The sequence below is a fragment of the Dermochelys coriacea genome, chromosome 19 (assembly GCF_009764565.3).
Source record: "Dermochelys coriacea isolate rDerCor1 chromosome 19, rDerCor1.pri.v4, whole genome shotgun sequence".
In the NCBI taxonomy this organism is placed as follows: Eukaryota; Metazoa; Chordata; order Testudines; family Dermochelyidae; genus Dermochelys; species Dermochelys coriacea.
In genome coordinates this window covers 638,122-658,618 of record NC_050086.2, presented here as the reverse complement: position 1 = coordinate 658,618, position 20,497 = coordinate 638,122, and the positions used below count along the sequence as shown (strand labels likewise).

The following is a 20,497-nucleotide window of genomic DNA, read 5'->3' as shown; positions in this document are numbered from 1 at the left end:
TTGCCCTTGTTTATCAGACTGTAATGAGGTTCAGAGAAATTGCTGTGATGTGATGAGGGGAGCGGGGGGAAAGTGGCAAATCCAAAAGCAACAATGAAGAGTCTGGCTTCACTGCAAAGTTCATTAGATTGTTGCCCCAACTAGAGTTCTGTGCACACACCAAAGCCCATCACTTGAGCATGGTGGTGCTTTGAACTGAAGTTGGGTGGCCAATCAAAGGGTGTAGGCTAAAGCTCGAGTTATTCATCAGCTGCAGATGTGACCACCATAACATGGACACAGGCTAGCATGACTAAAGTGCTGCTTGCCCTCCAGTGCCTTCCTATAATTCCCTCATGTGCCAGGAAGGAGAGACAAGTTCTCCTACAATTCACTGGGAAAGAATCATAGAGCGGCTCATCTTTCTGCAGCACAAAAAAATAGGGTATGCAGAGTGTCCGCTCTGATTCAAGCTAGGCTAATTCAAAAGAAATCATTTGAATGTCGATAACTCAAGTTAACACTGCAGTGAAAATATGCCCACGAGGATATAGCGCTTGTTCTTGTGCCCAGAAATCCCATGGGCCCACCAAAGAATCCCTGCTCTTGGGACAACATTATAGTTTCCTATCTAGGCTCTGCTGTACACATAGCCTAGCCTAGTCTATAGAGTACAGGCTAGGGTGACCAGACAGCAAATATGAAAAATCGGGACTAGTGGGGGAGGTAATAGGAGCCTATATAAGAAAAAGACCCAAGAATCAGGACTGTCCCTATAAAATCAGGATATCTTGTCACCCTAATACAGGCTGATCATCTGGGACGTGTCAGCAACACTTCTGTGATAGATATGATACAAGATATGGACCTAATTCTGCTCTCACCAACACTGGTGTGAAGCTGGAGTAACACTATTGACATCAGTAGTATTACAATGATGTAAATGTGGTGTAAGTGAGAGTAGACTCAGCGCCAAGTGGTATGAGATGGTAGCCAACTCACACAACTCTCTCTCTTGTGTGAAGGTACAAACCCACACACCAATTTTTTCTTTTGGCAAAAGATACATGGCATTAACTGAAAAATGCCGCTGCCATTACAGACACTTGCTAGACCATCTCAAGGACTGTCCCAGATAATGCATGCTGCAGTAATCCTGGGAATCCCTTTTCTTTGCTTTCCAAAGGCAGATTTGTCTGCACCTAGATGAGGGACTGTTCCGGCTGCCTAATTAACCCACGTTGCATTGGAACATAATCACGGATACCTTATAAAATACATTTGAAATTAACAAATTGAGAAGGTAAGGCAAGAAAACATAAATATCCCCATTAACTCGTACATACGTACACAAAACTTTACATAACATAAGCGGCAGCTGGAAAGACGCCCACAAACCTAATTGGATTTCTGTGCGGAGAGAACTTACACTCTCTGATCTCTGCTTTCCCCATTCAGGTTAGTAATTACATGGAGTGAAGCGGCTAATGCACTTGTAATTAAATCCAACAGAACCAACAATGAAGCATTTGTAGGTGCCTTTTTACAAAAGAATCAAAGCGGGAAGCAAGATGAACTAGGATGTGAGGATGATCACAGCTGAATAAAACCAATGGCCCTGGAGAAAGCCTGTGCATTGCTGCCAGTGGCCAGTTCCAGTCTTCCTGGTACCAAGGGTGTCTGGGGGGGAGGCTGCGAGTTGCCCTCCCATTTTGAGATACACTGCAGAACATTTTTCACCCTCTTTTTGGATTTCCTGTGAAACTGAGAGATGCTTTTTGGGGGCAGGGAGCTCTCATCCTGCCTGTGAACATTCACGGAGTGGAAATCAGAAGCTTGGCACAATCCAGCCTGCAGCATCTACCCATTTCATTTGGCACTTTATTGGCGAAGGCTGCAACATTTATTTCAGTTGGGTGGGCGGAGCTGTTATGCAAACTCCAGTTCTCATTTGAATATTGAATATTGATGAATATTCATGACTCACACAATCTGTACTAGCCAAATTTGTCGCCCTCTCTTTCTGATACTTACTACCCGAGTAGTAACAATGCAAGATGCTATATTTAACATAGTGTCAATTTTGCAAGGTCTGTGCAGAAGCGGGAGGCTCAGCATTTATCAAGCAGGCATAACGCATGTTTGATGACACAGGTGTTAACACCACTCAAAGGGAAATGGAGAGACTGTAGAAAGCAGGACTGGTGAATCAGGGGGTGACATCTTCCTCCCTGAGCTAACACCCCAGCATCAGGGCAGGGGAGCTGTGCTGCTGGAAGGGCTGCCATTTGGGTGACTCATAAAAGGTTTTTAAGTTTTTTTATGGCCCTCATCAACATAGTATCTGAGCACCTGGCAAGTAGGTATGGCGCCCCGATGAGACAGGGAAGGTCCTAATCCTCTCATGCTGATGAGGCCACAAAGGGGTTTTTTTGCAAGACTAGAACCATTATCCCTGAATCAGACATTCTGCTCTTCCTGACCTAAACTTATTAGCAATGGTGCTGTGCACTGTTAAACAGCTTCTGTGTTTCACTGAAGCAGTGGATGCATTTCAGTGGTGGTTGATGAAGTGATCCCTGTGTACAGTCTGTGGGTCAGTTTGTTAAGTTTGTAAAATAGTCTGAGTTTCTTCTGGATGAAAAGTGTTGACTAAGTGTAAGTTACAGATGGGAGGCACACCTATCCCGCACGGGAGCCTACACCATACCAGCATGCGCTCCACATCATTTGGCTCAGTAGATTTCACTTCATGTTTAGTTTGGACTTTAGATTTCAAACTCCAAATTACATATATAGCAAAGGGGACCAGGTATCCCACAGGGCACCATTCTGATGAAACACAGCAGGACAGCTTGTGTACTATAAAACCACACAAAGCCCTGTGGTTGGTGTGTGTAACTACTGCAAGGTTATGTACTTTATATTCACACACACACACACACACACGGCAAATCCACCTGCCTAGTGATACAGACATTCTGAACTGCATCCCATGTCTACAGATTCGCTTGGAGAAGCAGAACAGCAGAAACACACCAGAAAAGAGAGCCTAGATAGTATTTTATCAAAATAGTAACATTAAGATTTATAGTGATTAAATCTGAGCTGTAATTAACCCATTAATGTTTCCCGGCTGATGCTCTCAGTTAAACTGCCCTGGATGGCTGTGGGCACTGGGCTCAGGCAGGCACAACACTGTCTGAGAAGGGGCACTCTCTGCTCGATGGCACTCAGCCAGTTTGCCAGGGAATGCCATCCACCCTTATCACGCTGCTGCTCTCTGGCACACTTCTCAAACCCACAGAGATGTAACCACTCCTCATTTACAAATATGCAAATTTATTTCTTTTCTGATATGCAAATAGGGAAATTACAAACAGCTAATTAGGGTCAAAAGAGCTATTCAGACCAATTAGTGAAACTGATACCCCTTTATTTTGAATAGTCGTGCCCTCTCTGCTCTCAGCTTCTGAGATAGTTCAATAAAGCTGCTTAGGTTGAGAGCTTTCATTTCAATGGCACAATAATTCAGTAGCATTCAACTGCCTGTTTTTTTATGCAATGTAAGGAATGGCTTCAGTTGAATATTTGAAACTAGCAAGAAGAGGGATCCTGAGTTTTTAGTGGAATTGTTCATTGGAGAGAATATTAATCAGAATGTCAGGGAAAAAGAACATTGTATTTTAACAGAAATAACTGGTGCGAAGGATGAGAGGATCCCCATAGCTGCAGCAGGCATAGGGAAACTGCAGACAGAGAGACACTGAAAACTCGGTACTATGAGGCTCAGAACCCTATAAACCCAGAGAGAGCCAGAAAGAGCTGCAGTAATACCTGCTGTAGGAACAAGGACTTCACAGGGACCAGCTTCCTTTACAGGTTTAGTGATTTGTTCAGCTTTAGCTCCTTTCTCCCACATATATAACTGGCAGTTCAATTTTAAAGGGAGAAAGTATGTATAAGATGGAACAGCCTTAGGGCATTTTACCTGGTGCATTATAAAGATCCAGGAAGTGTATTTATTGTGCTATTCAATAAAAAATCACAGTGAGAAATACTATGTACCAGTCATGTCACACACACAGCACAAGCACCTTCTTAGACACAAATGCCCTCACTAGCCAGTCACCGAAGGGCTGTTTACTTATGTGGTCATTGGTAGTGCGGAGAAGATGTGTTGGGTCAGTCTGTGAAAGCAGCCCAACTCCCTGAGTCCATGTGACCAATAGGAGACCCTAGAAACCATTCGGGGGCCGAAGCAAAGGACGCAATGTCGTTCTCTCCAGCCCTGTGCCTAGAGCATGATCTGTGCACAATCTGCATCTCATGGCAGAGCTGGGAGACTAGGCAGCTCTTGCTGCAACATGGCATTTGGTGAGTGCAGCTAAGTCTCAGAGAGCCCCCAATAAAAGAGAGAGTTTCCCCTCTGCCATGAGAAGAGTAATTTCAATGGAATGTCGCCCTTCAGTGCTTGCTTTCATAGTAATTTGCTTCACTTGCTCCTCTGCTCTGAATCACACACGTTGCAATATTCAAATTCATGTGGCCCAGACAAATGTTTTTTAAAAAACATCTGTAGGAACTTTAATGAGTGTCACCACATCACACAATCCCTCACACATTACGGGGCTAATTGGCCTACAATGCTAAGAGGACACATCGGAGCAGGAACGGAAAAGCAACATGCAGAGGCAGCAATTAGCAGTATTTCAAAAACTACATTTAGAAACCATCTGCTTAGTTGACAAAACATGACCCTGGCTTACCTGTGGGCATGGGCTTCTCCAGCTATAGTGAGTAATAAACACATTTCATGATGGTTTGCCTCTAAGATACTGTAAAAATTTCTTTGAACCCTCACCTCAGCTATTGCAGGATAAATGCTCTCCATTCATAGTGTATTCGCTCAATGAGCTCTTCTCCACTCAAGCAGCAGCCTCGGCTTCCTCCTTTCCTCCATTAGAAGTAGCTATTTAATAACTGCAAATATTTTTGTGTTACTACATTAGTTTCAAACCCGTAGTCAATGCCCTTGTGGAATCTGCATGCCAGCCAAAGCCCATGGGACTGATCCCTGACCCAGCCCACCCCGTTTCCCCCTTTCCAGCTGTGGAGATCCCAAAATGCATCTACCCCTCTTTGCAGGTGGCTGGATGGACCTCTCCCTTGGCTCTCAGCAGGGAACAGCATGAGCCATTTCCTCCTGTAGTGGGGCAGCTGCCCCACTCCATGAGAAAAAGGGCTAGAACAGGCCAGAGAGGCTGCACAGACCAGCAGCCAATAGCAAGGGCCTGTGGAGAGCCAATCAGGACAAAGGGTGAGGCAGCCAATCAGGGCTGGGCTGGGTTCTATATAAAGAATGCCTAGCAGTGGAGAGGGTAGTTTCTCCATGACTGGCAAGGGAGGAGGACTGGCTCCTGAGGTAAGGAGGGAGCACCTTGGACAGAGCAGTGTTGGGAAGACTCAGGGGAGCAGAGGAGAGCTCTGGCCCAGTTACCTGCCAGGGTGTGGCCCCTGCTAAAAAAGGGTTGAGAAGATGCATGGGGCCAAAGGGGAAGTGGCCCAGGGAAGATAAGCAGACAAGAGGGAAGAGAAGGAGGGCAGAGAGAGGTTGTCACTAGAGTAGTGGGTGGGCCTGGGTTCCCTACTTGCACTGCACCTGACCACAGAGGAGTGTGACCAAGACAGACTGCAACTTGCCCTGAGGTGAGGGGCTAGACTTTGGGGTTGTGGTTGGCCACTGAGGTAGGTGCAAGATGAAGGACTGTTGGTGAAGGGGGTGAGAGTGGAGTACTGGGTGCTGCCGGAGGGCAGCCCTGAAGCGGACGCCGCCGAGCAAGGTGGCTCCCAAATCAGCAGAGCAGACAATGGGTGAGATACTAGATGCAGAGGGCACTCCACAGCTGACAAGAGCTAATTCCTGGAGCATCCCACAGGAGGCACCAGCGGTGGTGAGTCTTGAACCCGTTACACTTCCCCATGACTGTGACAAAGCCTATCAGAACGTACTGTGGTCTCACTTCTCCACCCTGTGTGACCCGATAGGGGCTTGCAGGGGAACAGCTGCAGCTCTCCCAGGGACCTTATACCAGTTGAGGATGAGCTCTGCTCTTCCACACCCCCTCCGCTCACTGTCCTGGCCATGCCCTGCTAATGGCGGAGTGGGGGCAGCACTCAAAAGTGCTGGGGGAAGACTCTCTGCGCTGTGCTGGAAATGGCATCTGGCATTTATGACTTGGGTTCCCAGTCTCTGCTGTGGGGGTCCTTTTAGAAGATCAGGTGGCAAGTGTGTGTGTTCACGTGGGCCTGGCAGGGCATATGCAGCCCTTTCTTGCCAATGCAGACCTTGCCATCCCCTACTCCACTAGCACCTCAGAGCACCTAGGCTACTGCGATGCGCTCTCTATGGCCTGCCTTTTCAGGAGTTGGCAGCTCCAGGGTTATCTAGGGGGAGACCTTGTGGTTCTGTGACATGACTGTTTTTAAGAGACTGTTAATTGGAAAGTTGATGCCATAGCCTACTGCATGAAAAATATTTAGATTCTCTAATGGTGAGTTTCCCTAGGTGGAAGGATAGTCTAGCCTACAAGGGCACTAGGCTGGCCCTCAGGGGACCACAGTTCAATGCCCAGCTACTGATTTCCTTGGTGACCTTGTCACATCACTTATCTATCCTATGCCTCAGTTTCCCATCTGTAAAATGGGCACAATGCCTCCCTGCTGAACAGGGATGCTGTGAGCCTCAATGATTGTGAGGTATTCAGATACTAGGGCAATGAGGGACATATAAGCATCAGCTGGCTAGATAGAATGTTTGGAAGTTTCCTGGCATACCGGGTCAGCACCAGAGACCAAAAAATAGCTTGTAAAAGGATCTGAAAATAGTAAAGAAATTGCTTTTTTATTTTTTTTAAATAAACTTGTGCATGAACATAGTGCTAGTGAAAGCAAGACTGAGGCAGATCGCTTGTGTGCGCTCTGTGAGCTCCCCCAAATCTGCTAACCCATCGATCACGACTTCAGAGTTCTGATCATGTAGCTCCCCTGCCTCCCCAAAGCTCTGTGTCTTGGGACAATTTGTCTGACAAGTCTCTGGACAAGAAGAAGAAAGAGGAGGTCAAATATGCTGGCCGGATTTGAACCCATGTTGCCAAAGACAAAACAGCCAGCCAGTGACTCATTGTCCCACTTTGCCTCTAAGAAGAGTTTTTCTCTTGCTGTAGGACTTGTGCTAGCCAGACGGTACGGCGACATACTTGCTTTAGCTCTCAGTGAACTACCACCACTAAGAATGGAATGGAGCGGCCCCAGTGCAAGCAGCAGGAGGGCTAACCATCCTGTCTGAGACCAGAGATGTGTTCTCAGGGCGGCTAGCTGCTTGTCCTGCCACTGCTGCATTCTATTTTTAGCGTGCTAGCTTGAGGAGAGCTTGTATGTCTCTGAGTTGGGAATCACATAACCAGCTCCCAGTGTAGACTGATCCAGAGTTACAGCACTAATTTCCTTGGCTATTACACAGAAGTCAGGCTGCTACAAGCACTAATTTGGCCTCTTGCCATATCAGGGTATGAAACTAGTTTGAAATAGTGGCAGGTAAATCAAGTGCAGGAGTTGTAGGGTAAATACAAATACTGCCCGTGTAAAAGGTAAAGATGTGAAGTGTTGGTGGGATTACCAGACAACGTGATTATGATCTCAGAATTCCAAGCTGTGTGATCCCAGAGCTGGCTTGGTTTGGAAGATGATGTTAAGGTGATGGGAGGATGTTCTCTATCCTTTCCCTGCCAAAACAGATATTGTAAACTGGAAGCTAAGGTCACTTTCACGCCAACAAGCTGTCACTTATTACAAGATTTTAGTAATGAGGAATGACCATTTATTCCTTCAATTTCTACTTCCCCAAATTTCTCCTCCTCTATTCCTTAACTGAATCCAGCTGAATGTGCTACAAACTTTCCTGTTGAGTCTCCACCCCCAGTGAAGGGTACAGCTGAGCAAATAGTGGAAAAATATTTGGCCACTACTTACTTAAATTTAAAAGTAAATTTCAATGGGACTGCATCTGCAATTCCCTCTGAACTTGCTTTCTGTAAACATTTGAATGTCAAGCTTTGCAAGTATGACTTCTAACAAATTTTAAATGTGAATGTATGAATGTGAATTCACTCAAAATATGATCTTCAAGTTCTGATTTGTATATTTGACTAATATTTGGGATTTGCATTTCACGCTATACCTCACACTCTGAAAGAGATTGACCATGTGGAGAGTTCTGAACGGAGCAAAAGGAAAATGGATCAGGGGCTGGAAGGAAGGATGCAAATGCTAAATCAGTGTTCTTGGCTAGGGAACGACAAAGGGGAGACATGTCAACAGCCTGCAGATATTTGAAGGGCGCAAAACTTCCAGGAAGCCGAGGAATGAGTTAGGGAATTATAATGGAGAGAAGTGAAATAACTAAATGACAAATTTAGTCTCAATAACAGGGAAACCACCCTGGCAGATGTATAAGGTGCTGGAATCATCACCCAAGGGAAAAGCTGGATTCACCAGTGTTCAGGCATTTAAAACTAGGCTCAACAAACCTAAAACTGGGCTCACCAGCTAACAGTCCTTCGCTGGCCTTTGGTGGACCCTATAGTAACACAATCACTCAGGTAAGGACTCCCCAAGGCTTCTCTGGACTTGTGGGTGCCCAGCACCTCTGAATATCAGGCCCTATGACTTTCCTGACACCTTGCTGGCCTGGGTCTTCTGTCTGCATTGCAAATTGTACTGGAGCATGCAGCAAACAAGGGGCTCCAGGCCTCCTGCAGCTTGCAATACTTTTAAACTTCAGATTTATTGAGACAATGTTGCCGGTGTTGAAAAAGAGGGAATGTAAGTCTAAGGACAGAGGAGAGCTCTGCCCTGGGCAGCATGAAAACAAGGGGAGAGCTGGTCTTTCTCCAGAGTGCACCTGCCCTGCCCTACCCCTCACAGGAGACTCATCAAAGAGACTGGGAAATCAGCTCCACAAAAGCAGAGCCCACTGGATTCCCCCTGCTCAGTGGAGACAAACTTAATTAAGGGGAAAGAAAAACCAGCAAGAGACTGATTCTGGCAGGGAATGAAGCCCCTCATTTCCTGACAAACAGCAAATGCTAATCCAGAAATTTCCCCCCCGAAGCTCCCTCTTTATTTCCACGTGTCAAAGGGAAAAGGAACGTGTTTCAGATCTGAAATCAACAGCAGCCAATGCTGGCACTACTGTCATCATTGCATGGTGTACCAGGGACTGTCAGGAAACCAAAAAAGGATTGGTAGAATCCTTTGTGTAGAAACCAAACGGGGGAGGGAAAAACAGCCATATGGAAACCCAGTCCTGCCTGGTCCTCCCTGGAACATGGGATACAAAGGAAACTGACATGGCTGTCCATTTCTGCCACAGGGGAAAGAGGCTGCAGCCCCCCTCAACAACAGAGAAGCCTTAGGAATGGGAAGCCATGATTCTGGTGCCAGTGGTTTCAGGGTCAGAAGAGAATAAGCAAAAACAAACACCCAGCAGAAATTAATTAAACTTGGGTCAATCAGGTGTGTTAATGTGCAGTATTACCATATCATTAAAATTCACAGTGCTTCTCTAAACCTGAGACCACACAGTGTTGGGAATGATGAGATCTATACAATGTGAGAAACTGAAATATCAACATGGAGAACTACGGAGACCTGGGACTTTTCGGTGCTGAGGCTAAGGGGAGGAACCCAGCGGAAATGCCTATAAACGTAATTCAATTACAGATGTGAAGCCATCAGTCAGGTAGGTGTCATCACTCCACCATTTTTCCTGGCTCATAACTCAAAAAGCAAACGAGGCATCTGAGCCCAGTTTGGGAATAATAATTCCTAAATCAAAGATAAACATGTCAGGGCTGCATAAACAGAAATGAGTGTGGCCCTATAAATAAGGCATTAATATTTGTGGGAGTCTGGACAAACTTCTGCCTCTTACCCAGCACAGATATTGGGGACCTAGATGCCAATGATCACAGCTCTCTGGGCTCCCAGGTGGCCATGCTCACTGAACCCAGTGGCCAGTACTTTCTAGATCTGGTTATCCAGAGGCCATGGCTCCATCTAGACAGTCTCACATGGAACTCTCATGTGTAAATAATGAGCAGTTACCCCATCTGCATCAGGGTTCTGAGCAGTCCCTAGGATTAAATGACAGACATGTGATCTGCTTTTCCTTCTCTCCTCATGCAGCCCTTCACTGTGCATTATCTTCTCAATCTCGGTTGCTTCTCCAAGGACTCAAATCAATACTGTACAAAGAATTTTCAGAGCTTCCCTAAACTCCTATGCCATCTTTCCCCATGCCTGGCACAGCATGTCTGGCTGGGGCACTCCTACAGCTGGCAATATGCGGCTGTGAGGCACACAAAGGCTAGAGCCTCAGGAATTGGCCCATCCGATGGATAGAACAGCAAACACTCCACTGTCCTCTGGCTAATTATTAAGCACCATAGCTCTCATTGCATCTGGAGAGGAGGGGTATATGCTTCCTTTTGTACAAATCGAAGAGAATGTTATAGCAGAGGGTTAATAGCTGATAAATTTAATATTGCCAAACTGATTAAGAGTCTGTTTGCCAGGAACAGAGGTGAAGTCATGAAACATGAGATGACATGGTTACCCCTTAGTAAGACATTCTCGTTTGCCCTGAACGCCAGCTAAAAGTATAGGAGACTGAGACATTCACCAGGCTGGAAGCCGGATTTATTTCATCCACAAAGTTTGCAAAGAAAATTCTAATGAAGTCATCTTGAGACCCAGCAAAGGTAGGAGAACAGGTCTTACATGGAATCCATTGTAGGAAGTCCTTCCACCAAGGGCAGGTCTACATCACTGCTTAAGTCGATCTAACTTGCATTGCTCAGGAGTGTCTCTTTCACACCCCTGAGCAACACAAGATACAATGACCTACATGGTGTCCATACCAGTGCTATGCCAGCAGGAGATGCTCTTCTGCTCACACAGCTTCTGCCTCTCAGAGAGGTAGAGTAATTATGCCGACTGGAGAGTGCTCTCCCTTCGGTATAGAGCATCATCACAAGACAGGGTACAGTGGCGGAGCTGCACGGATGTAGACTTCTAATGAAGACCTGCCCCCAAGATGCACACCATTGGGGTGGGAGGGAGGCCCAACTGCTATAGGACTCTTTCCCTCCTCTCCTTGCTGTCCGTCATTCCCCAGTTTCCTCCGACTCCTTCTGTGGGACCCCACTTCTTAGTCTCAGCCTTAGCTCATGCTCATACCCCCTGCCCCATAGAAGGATGGGACAAATATAGAATGAGCACATCGCTTCTCTGAGATGCAGAGTGTCCAAATCTTAACTCACAACTTCATGGCAGACTGTGTTTCTTCTCTTTTTGAGCTCTGGGTAGAGCTGGGAACAGAATCAAAGTCTCAAGTCCTGGCCCAAGAACTTATCCACTAACTCATGCTGCCTCTTTGAAACACAGTACTGCCATCTCTGTTCCTTGCTGTAGAATAAGTTGGCACAGCCCTAACCCTCTGCCAGCCCTGTATTGTAGTCCATACCAGGCCCAAACCCACAGCAAGGATGTGCTATCCCTCCCTTTGTGAAGTTGTCTGGCTTATAATTTGGCAGAAAAGCACACCTGGGAAGAAGGTGATAGATATAATCAGATATTTTCTGTCTTCAGCTGCCACCCATGTGTACACCTTCCCCACAAGCTGTGGAGTGAATCTGCTAACAATTCTATTAATAACAGGCAGAGTGTAAGTAAGTGAACTGGAGGAACTTGTGAGCAAGCAAAACCCAAAAGCTAGATCAGTCGCTATGATCAAAGTGCACAGATAATGATCTTGGCCTGCAGACAGATTCCACTCCCATCGGCCCATCTCCAGGCACATCCACGATGGTGTAGCTAGGCACATGACACAGACAGACACACGCACACATTATATAAACAGCAACAGCAAAGAGCCACTGATGACCCTGGGAAACGTCAGATGGCAGAGCTTTCTTTGGAGCAATTGTCTGCATTTCTCTTCCTTCTAAAACAGCGTGCAATTGCCTGAAAATAGGATCTTTTGTTCCTCAAGGGCTCATGTCCCCTTGCTGCTTAGCCCGCATCTGAAGTCAGTCTATTTGTGGCATCACAGTTAGCTGCTACAGAGGTGACACTGACATCACACAGCATTCTGGCTTTGGACAGGGTGGCAGTAGCAGGAGTAAGTGATTAGTGTTAAGAAAGATTCATCTTATTTGCTGACAAATCTCTGCAGCGATGAAAGCAGAGAAATACAGGAAACAGGGGAAAGAGGCAGGACTAGGGTGCTCAGAGTTTTCCAGGCAGTGTTATCTGTTCTCTTGGGTCCTTCCACTGCTGAGGCAAAATCCTGATTTTTCTTGTCCTTTGAAGCAAGGAACAAGGGATCAGACTCAAATTCTGGCTCGTTATTAACTGTCTGTGTCACTCAAAGGCAACTTTCACAGAGGCTCAACTGTTCACAAGTATCTGCGTTTCAGCAGCCAGAACTGCAGCCAGTGAGGGAGGAGACAGAGTGGGAGACTCCCAAACAGGCCCCTATGAATACAAATGTATTGTTACAGGGGTCACTGTAGCCACACAGAGAGAGGGCCACAGGCTCAATACCATAGCAATTGCTGGGAAATTTAGTAAGAGGGCAGGAGGAACAAGGTTACAGGTCCACAAAGGTGTAGCACTGGGGTATTTTATCCAGCAGGATTTCAGGTGGCTTGTGCTCCTTGTGTATTTCTGAAACGCCCCCACACACTCTGCCTGCCCATTCCCAAGTCCTCTCTGAATTTGGGGGCAGAACCTAAAGGTGTCCTCTGAAAAAGAAGTATGACTCATTAAAGTCGGAATTAATATGAAACAGCCATGTCCTCATCACCACCTGTTACTATTGCAGGTACAATCAGCCACTGACCCAAAATAGTCCAACTCCCACATTTCTGTAAAGGCTGGGAAAGCCTAACCCATCCTCTTCCAATCTCAGATCCATAGAAGGCAGGACTGCTTGAAGGAAATGTGGTCTCTGATCTATCTCTGGTTCTGCTGTGCTGTGATATGTGATCTGAAAATTTCCTCTTCAGAGACCTCTCCCAGCCCAGGAATGTTTGGAACCCGATGGCAGAAGACAACAGTTCCGTGTGCCCCCTAGGTTTTAGAGAGCCCTCTCTGTGTTTCCAGTTTTTCAGAGGGTGGGTCACAAGTGACAGACACATCACACCAAGCTGCATCATCCATGCTGTTTCATGTCCCATAACTTAATGGAAAGCAACTGACAGGAGCCAGTGAGGTGCAATATCTGGAACATTTTATGAGAGCTTTTTGGGAAAACACAAAACCCCAGAAGATTTCAGAATCCATTTTAATTATTTTGCTGCTGTTTAAATATAAATGAGGCAACCCTATGCCTTTCCCTACTCTTGCAGGGTAGATGACAAGTCTGTGGGTCCTTCTCTAGGGCCCCTCTGAAATACATATGTGACACCAAAATCTCTGTCCTTCAACAGTTTCTGTGCCCAACACTTGTGCAAGGCTAAATATTATTATAGACAGTGCATAAAAGGTAATTTCATAGCATAGCCTTATTAATAATGCCAGTTCTGGCAATTCTTTCAAATGATCAGACTATTTTCCTTTGAAAACAAGAGAAGATAAAAAGTGTCACAATATTGGATGCTAAGGCCAGGTACTGGGAAGCTGGAAGGATGAATGGTGAATTGCCAGAGGTACTGTTCTATTAAAAGACATTTTCATTCTCAGAATGGAGTGGTCTATTACAATTCTAAATAGTCCTTAATTCCTCTGATGATGAATTATGCTGTTTAAAGACAAATATTGCACTTTTTGCAAACCACGAAGGGAAGCAAGGATGGACGGACATAGTCCCCACTGAGTGCTTCCCTGGCTCTGTGCCATTCCCTGACTGACAGCTGATAATTATCTTAGATTTAATGTTGCTTAATGTTCTTTTCCCTCCCCCTTCTTTCTCTTTCCCCCTACCCCACCCCTCACTCACATATAGCAGGATAAGGAGTGATTTGCAAGAAAAGGCAAGGAATATGTGGCTTCAGTGAGCTGCAAAGATTATGTGGATTTTATTTATCTCCTGAAAACTTTGAACACAGAAGAAGGAACACACTGGCTAAGAAAAGCAGAATTAAAGCTTCAAACATACACAGAGAGGAGGAAAGTAGAACAATAAATTGGAGAAGTAAAGGAACAGCCCTGGATGTGGATGCATTCCAAGCTAATCATCTAATTCATCTAGAAATTCATCTAATTTCTATCCCCAAATGGTTGAACCATGCATCACTATGATGCACTCTGGAATTTGGATGTGCATGAGCTGGTTTTATCTTCCCATATAACGATGTGCATACCTGTACAGAACACATTTGGTTTCTTCAGTAATGGAAAGCAGAAGAACACTGCAAGCAAGGAGTTCTCTTAAGCCTACAAGGGGTGGGGTGGAGGATGGGATTCAGAAAGAAAAAGGTTGAGAAGCCTTGCCCTAAACTAGCACCTAGCATTGCTTTCCAATACCTGGAGTTCCACAGTCCTTATGTTAGAGAGAGGTTAAAATCTATTTCTCACACTAATATTAGGCCCTTCCTTTGTTTCCCCCTGTACTGCAGAAAATGGGTCTGATGCCAGATCCCCCTCTGAGCTGATTATTTTAAAGAAACTAATTTGGGTCTATTAAATTGTTTTTGAAGCTTCTTTAAATTTCACTGATTTTTTTCTGATATGAAGACAGATGCAGGCACTAAAGTCTATAAGGAAATCCACTGATCCCCAGAATGTGCTTATTATTTGGGGTGATTCTCCATATTGAGCGAGTCAGTGTTTGTGCCAACAGAAAGACCACATGGCACGCTACACTCTGAACTCCTGAGAATTTTCTGTTTTTATGTTACGGGGTAAAATTTGTAGGGCTGTCAAGCTATTAAAAAAATTAATTGCAATTAATCACACGATTAAAATATTAATCATGTAATTAATCACACTGTTAAACGATAACAGAATAACATTATTTAAATAGTTTTGGATGTTTTCTACGTTTTCAAATTGATTTCAATTACAACACAGAATACAAAATGTACAGTGCTCACTTTATATTTTTTATTACAAATATTTGCACTGTAAAAAAATTTAGTATTTTTCAATTCCCCCATTACAAGTACTTTAGTACAACCTCTTTATCATGAAAGTTGAACTTACAAATGTACAAAAATAACTGCATTCAAAAACAAAAAGTAACTGTAGAGCCTACAAGTCCACTCAGTCCTACTTCTTATTCAGCCAATCGCTCAGACAAACAAGTGTATTCACATTTGCAGGAGATAATGCTGCCTGCTTCTTGTTCACCTGAAAGTCAGAACAGGCATTCACATGGCACTGTTTAGCAGGCATCGCAAGATATTTACATGCCAGATGCGCTAAAGATTCGTATGTCCCTTCGTGCTTCTACTACCATTCCAGAGCACGTGTCCATGCTGATGATGCATTCTGCTCGATAATGGTCCAAAGCAGTGTGGACCAATGCATGTTCATTTTCATCATCTGAGTTAGATGCCACCAGCAGATGGTTGATTTTCTTTTTTGGTGGTTTGGGTTCTATACTTTATGCATCAGAGTGTTGGTCTTTTAAGACTTCTGAAATCATGCTCCACACCTTGTCCCTCTCAGATTTTGGAAGGCACTTCAGATTCTTAAACCTTAAGTCAAGTGCTGTAGATATCTTTAGAAATTTCACATTAGTAACTTCTTTGTGTTTTGTCAACTCTGCAGTAGTAGTGTTCTTAAAGTGAACAACATGTGCTGGGTCATCATCTAAGACTGCCATAACATGAAAACAGAGCAGGAGACATATAACTCTCCCGCAAGGAGTTCAGTTGCAAGTTTAATTAATGGATTATTTTTTTTAATGAGCATCATCAGTATGGAAGCATGTCCTCTGGAACGGTGGCCAAACATGAAGGGGCATACAGATGTTTAACATATCTGGCACACGTGCTAGCTATAAAAGTGCCATGCGAACGCCTGTTCTCACTTTCAGGTGACACCGTAAATAAGAAGTGGGCCGTATTATCTCCCATAAATGTAAACAATCTTGTTTGTCTTAGCAATTGGCTGAATAAGAAGTGGACTTGTAGGCTCTAAAGTTTTATATTGTTTTGTTTTTGAGTGCAGTTATGTAACAAAAAATCTACATTTGTAAGTTGCACTTTCATGATAAAGAGAATGCACTACAGTACTTGTATGAGATGAACTGAAAAATACTATTTCTTTTATCATTTTTACAATGCAATAAAAACAATATAAAGTGAACACTGATCACTTTGTTCTATGTTGTAATTGAAATCAATCTATTTGAAAATGTAGAAAAACATCCAAAAATATTTAATACATTCCATTTGGTAGTCTACTCTTTAACAGTGCAATTAAAGCTGCGATTAATTTTTTAAATTGCGATTAACTTTAATCGTGTGAGTTAACTGTGATTAATTGACAGCCCTAAAATTTGCAAAAGCATTTCAGTGATTTAGGAGCTTAAGTCCCATTTTCAAAAGTGACTTGGGAGTCTAAGGGCAGGATTTTCAAAAGGGCCCGAGCAGATTAGGTGCCTCAGTGACAATGAAAGTCAGTGGAACTTAGGGTCCTAAGTCACGTAGGTGCTTTTGGAAATGTTACCCCAGGGACTGACCACTGAAGTGACAACCTCACAGATGACAAGAGCTCAGAGGGAAGTTATTATTATTGATCACTATTAGGACAGTTTATCACAACAGTATTGGAGTACCGAGGGCGAGACCAGCAAACATCACTGAAATGGAGTTTAAATTGGGAATTGGCTGAGGCCCTGAAGAAATGTCATGCAAATAACTAGAGCTGTGTTTGCACCGTGAAAACGGGACAGATTGTGCTAATGTTCCGAGCAGTTGATTACCATGAATAGTGCTCAGGTATTATGGTGACTTGAGCCAGTACGAATCCTGCAGTAGATAGCTACACGGGTCACTGTCAGAACAGGACAGCATCCTGTAACCCAGCTTAGTTCTCTACATGGTGCAAAATTTCCCCCTTCCTTTCTTGATTTCTCCACTCCCTCTACTAAAGTACAGCTAATGTCACTTGGAGAAATGAAAGCTCACCCGGGGGGCTCCCTGGCATGGTGATTTGTGTGGCTGCAATGCAGGTGCTGTGATTCTGCTATTACAGCAGAGTTCTTGGTGAGGTAGGTTCAGCTGACATAACTGCATCTGTCCACCACCAACCCCAATGACCCAAAATCCAGACTGTATCTCAGAAAACACAAATGTCTGATGCCATGAGCAAAAACCCCTCTTAGCCTGTAGACAGGGCCTTTGGGATGAGAAATGAGTGCATCTTCCAGGAATGCCATAGCCCAGGGATCCCTAGGTAAACCACTTCCCACAGCAGCCCCCGAAGCAAGGAACCCAGTTTCCTCCAACAGCACCACCTCCAGCAGGCATCCTTTTCCTTCCTTCAGTAACAGCCCTTTCAGCAGGGATCAACGTCTTCCCACACAGTAACACCAAGCATTGCTCTTGGTGCATCCAGTAACTCGGTCACTGGGCCCCATGGAGCAAGCCACAACCAGCACATTCAGTGCCTTTCTCCCACTTACATTGAGGATCTGCAAATATTGTGTCTTTTCAGTACAGAGTGTTTAGCATTTTCCACTCATTTTTGCATTCAGAAACTTGAACATTTGCCTCCCCTTCCAGAGTTTTCCTGCCCACTGCCTTATGTCAGGCAGCTTGGCAATTCCATGCCAGGGTCCATGTACTGGGAAGAACATGGCACTGTGGGGCTCAAATGCGGATATCCCTTTGATATACAATGCCTCTCAATTATGGAGAAAAGGACCCAACAAGTTGGATTTTTTGCTTATGTAATAATAAAAGCGAGAGGCACTCTTTGCCCTTTCCCTGTGTCAGGATCTGTACTCACTGATGGCATCTTTTATAAACACGTCATGTACTCCACCTAAAGGTGCTGTGTGCTCAGAAAGTGCCAAATGTATTAGCATTCTCCAGCCATAACTTCTGGAGTCGGCATTTGACTATTTTTGCATTTCTTCCAGGTTGTAGTTAGACAACTCCTAATTCTTTGGGGAATGCAAGGACTATAAAATGCCAGAGCTTCACTCTGCTGAAATAACATTAGCAAAATATCAAGTCCTTTATGATGTCATGAGGGATTTCTTAATGTGACTATAGCCTCCTAATGACATCATAAAAAACAACTGCAACATCAGAAAACAGCCAGAGGTCATCAATCAGCCCATTCTCTCTCCTACTCACCAGGGGCACCAGCCAAACTTGCTCCTTTCTGCTTTTTATGACCAGTGCTGCCCGCTGAATAGCACACAGAGAAGAGACTAATAATCATACAAATGTCAGGGAGAATGTGTCAATCATCACCTGAAACATTCAGCACACCTGAGGGAAATTCGTGCCTGGGCCAAAACAATCTGCAAGTTTAATATGTAAAGGCAGCAGCAATATTCAGTGAGAGGTGACCTCGTGCTCCCCAGCGAAAAGAGACACCCAGGCTGTGTCTACACTACTGCTGGATCGACGCTCTGATGATGGATGCACCGGGGGTTGATTTAGCAGGTTTAGTGAAGACACATCAAATTGACCACAGATCGCTCTCTGGTCAACCCCGGTACTCCACCCCGAAGAAGGAGAGTAAGGTAAGTTGATGGGATCCACTCTCCTGTTGACCCAGCGCAGTGTAGATACCGCAGTAAGTCGACCTAAGCTACGTCGACTCCAGCTACATTATTCACCTAACTGGAGTTGCATAACTTAGGTCGACTTACTCTAGCATAGATATAGCCTCAGGTAGGAATTCAGCCTATTTTTAAATATGGGGAGTAGGGGTCTAAGGCTTGTCTATGCTTAAAATGCTGCAGCTGCACCGCTGTAGTGCTTCAGAGAAGACAGTACCAGCCCTGACTCTGCCCTGACTCAAGGCAGAATCACGGCAGCAAGGTCAACAGAAGAATTCTTCCGTCAACCTAGCACTGTCGACACTGGGAGTTAGGTCATCTTACCTAGGCAGCTCAGGGGTGTGGATTTACCCTGAGTGAGCGACATACTTAAGCCAATTTAGCTTTCTAGTGTAGACCAGGCCTAAGAACAAATTCTCTGGTTGCTCCCCCACTCCCTTGACTCTCAGCAATAGCTTTTTCTGGGTTCTCCAGACACCCATTTGCACACACTCAACACAACAAAGGCCAGGCTGAAAGACAGATTTTTGTTCTTGAACTGAAATGGCTGATGGTCTCATTGAGACCACGTGACTGCCAAATCCTCTGCCAAGAATGGCAACTGCCTCCTGCACATTTCAAAATTCAATGCGCCAAAGTTAGACCCTCATTGCTTTCTCTTGGGAAAACGTTGGAAGCTTTCCTGGGTGGTTAGAAAAAAAGAGAAAAGCCCAGACTAGGCATAGGCACTGAATTCTCTAGAGTTGTTATAATCACTACACTAAGATTTTTAATATAAGGGTACTACCATCGCAGGCTGAACAAGAGCTAAGGTTAGTCACATAACTGGTAATGGAAGAAAGGCTCAGAGCTCTCCTTTGTCACTTTGCCCCAAATCCTCCCACAGTTTGCAGCCATGCTCTCAGCCACACCTCCTGCCCTGACACCCTGCAACCCGCCCCCCCCCCACATGGCATTGCCCCCTGTACAGGACCCCCAGTCTTGCTCTCTCCTGAAGAGGGAAATTGCACTGCTCAGAAACAGCTGGCTTCAAACAGTTGCTCACTAGTCACATTCAATTCCCTATATATTTTACTCAAAAGGAGGGCAGGTTTTCTACTTCACCATTTCCCTGTCTGTGCTCCCAGCAGGGCTGGGTACAAATGTCTGAGGAGCCTCTCATGCCCTTAAGATCTTATAATCCACCTAAAAACCAACTATAGCCCATAGAGCTTTCCTGAATATTAGCAGGGATTAGCCATTGCTATGACTGGGCCACACAAAGTATTGCAGGCTTTTCTACTGTCCGTTAACTATGAGATAAAAATGTATTCCAAGGCAATATAGAAAAGCTTTTTCATTTTCCCTCCCAGTGTCCAGGATTCAGTTGTTGCAATCATGGCATAACAATCCACAAATCCATTAATAATTAGTGTGGTTAAGTATTCTCAAATCAGCTAGCTGCAATGAGAGCTCAACCACAGCCCCGTGGGCAGCAATTTATGGTATCATTTCATTTCCAATCTTGTTGAGAGCTCCCAGCTACATGGATAATTTTTAAAATCTCTCTGAAGCACTTCTGGCTGAATTCATTTCAGGACATTTGTAAATATTTAGCAATGCTTTAATACTGAGAATATCTTCAGGTGAGAGAGAAAGCAATAATGCTGGAAATACGGACAAGGGCTTTCCTGCCCCATCAGTTAAAAAGTAGCATATGTTATT

General features: G+C 44.7%; 1 long non-coding RNA gene across 1 annotated transcript; it reads left to right on the top strand.

Annotated features, from left to right (window-relative positions):
* Positions 1-5,370: 5,370 nt before the first annotated feature.
* Positions 5,371-14,748, top strand: LOC119845518. The gene is made up of 3 exons (XR_005289619.1): positions 5,371-5,404; positions 9,598-9,781; positions 14,054-14,748. It is a non-coding gene; the product is annotated as an uncharacterized LOC119845518 (long non-coding RNA).
* The last annotated feature ends 5,749 nt before the right edge of the window (positions 14,749-20,497 follow it).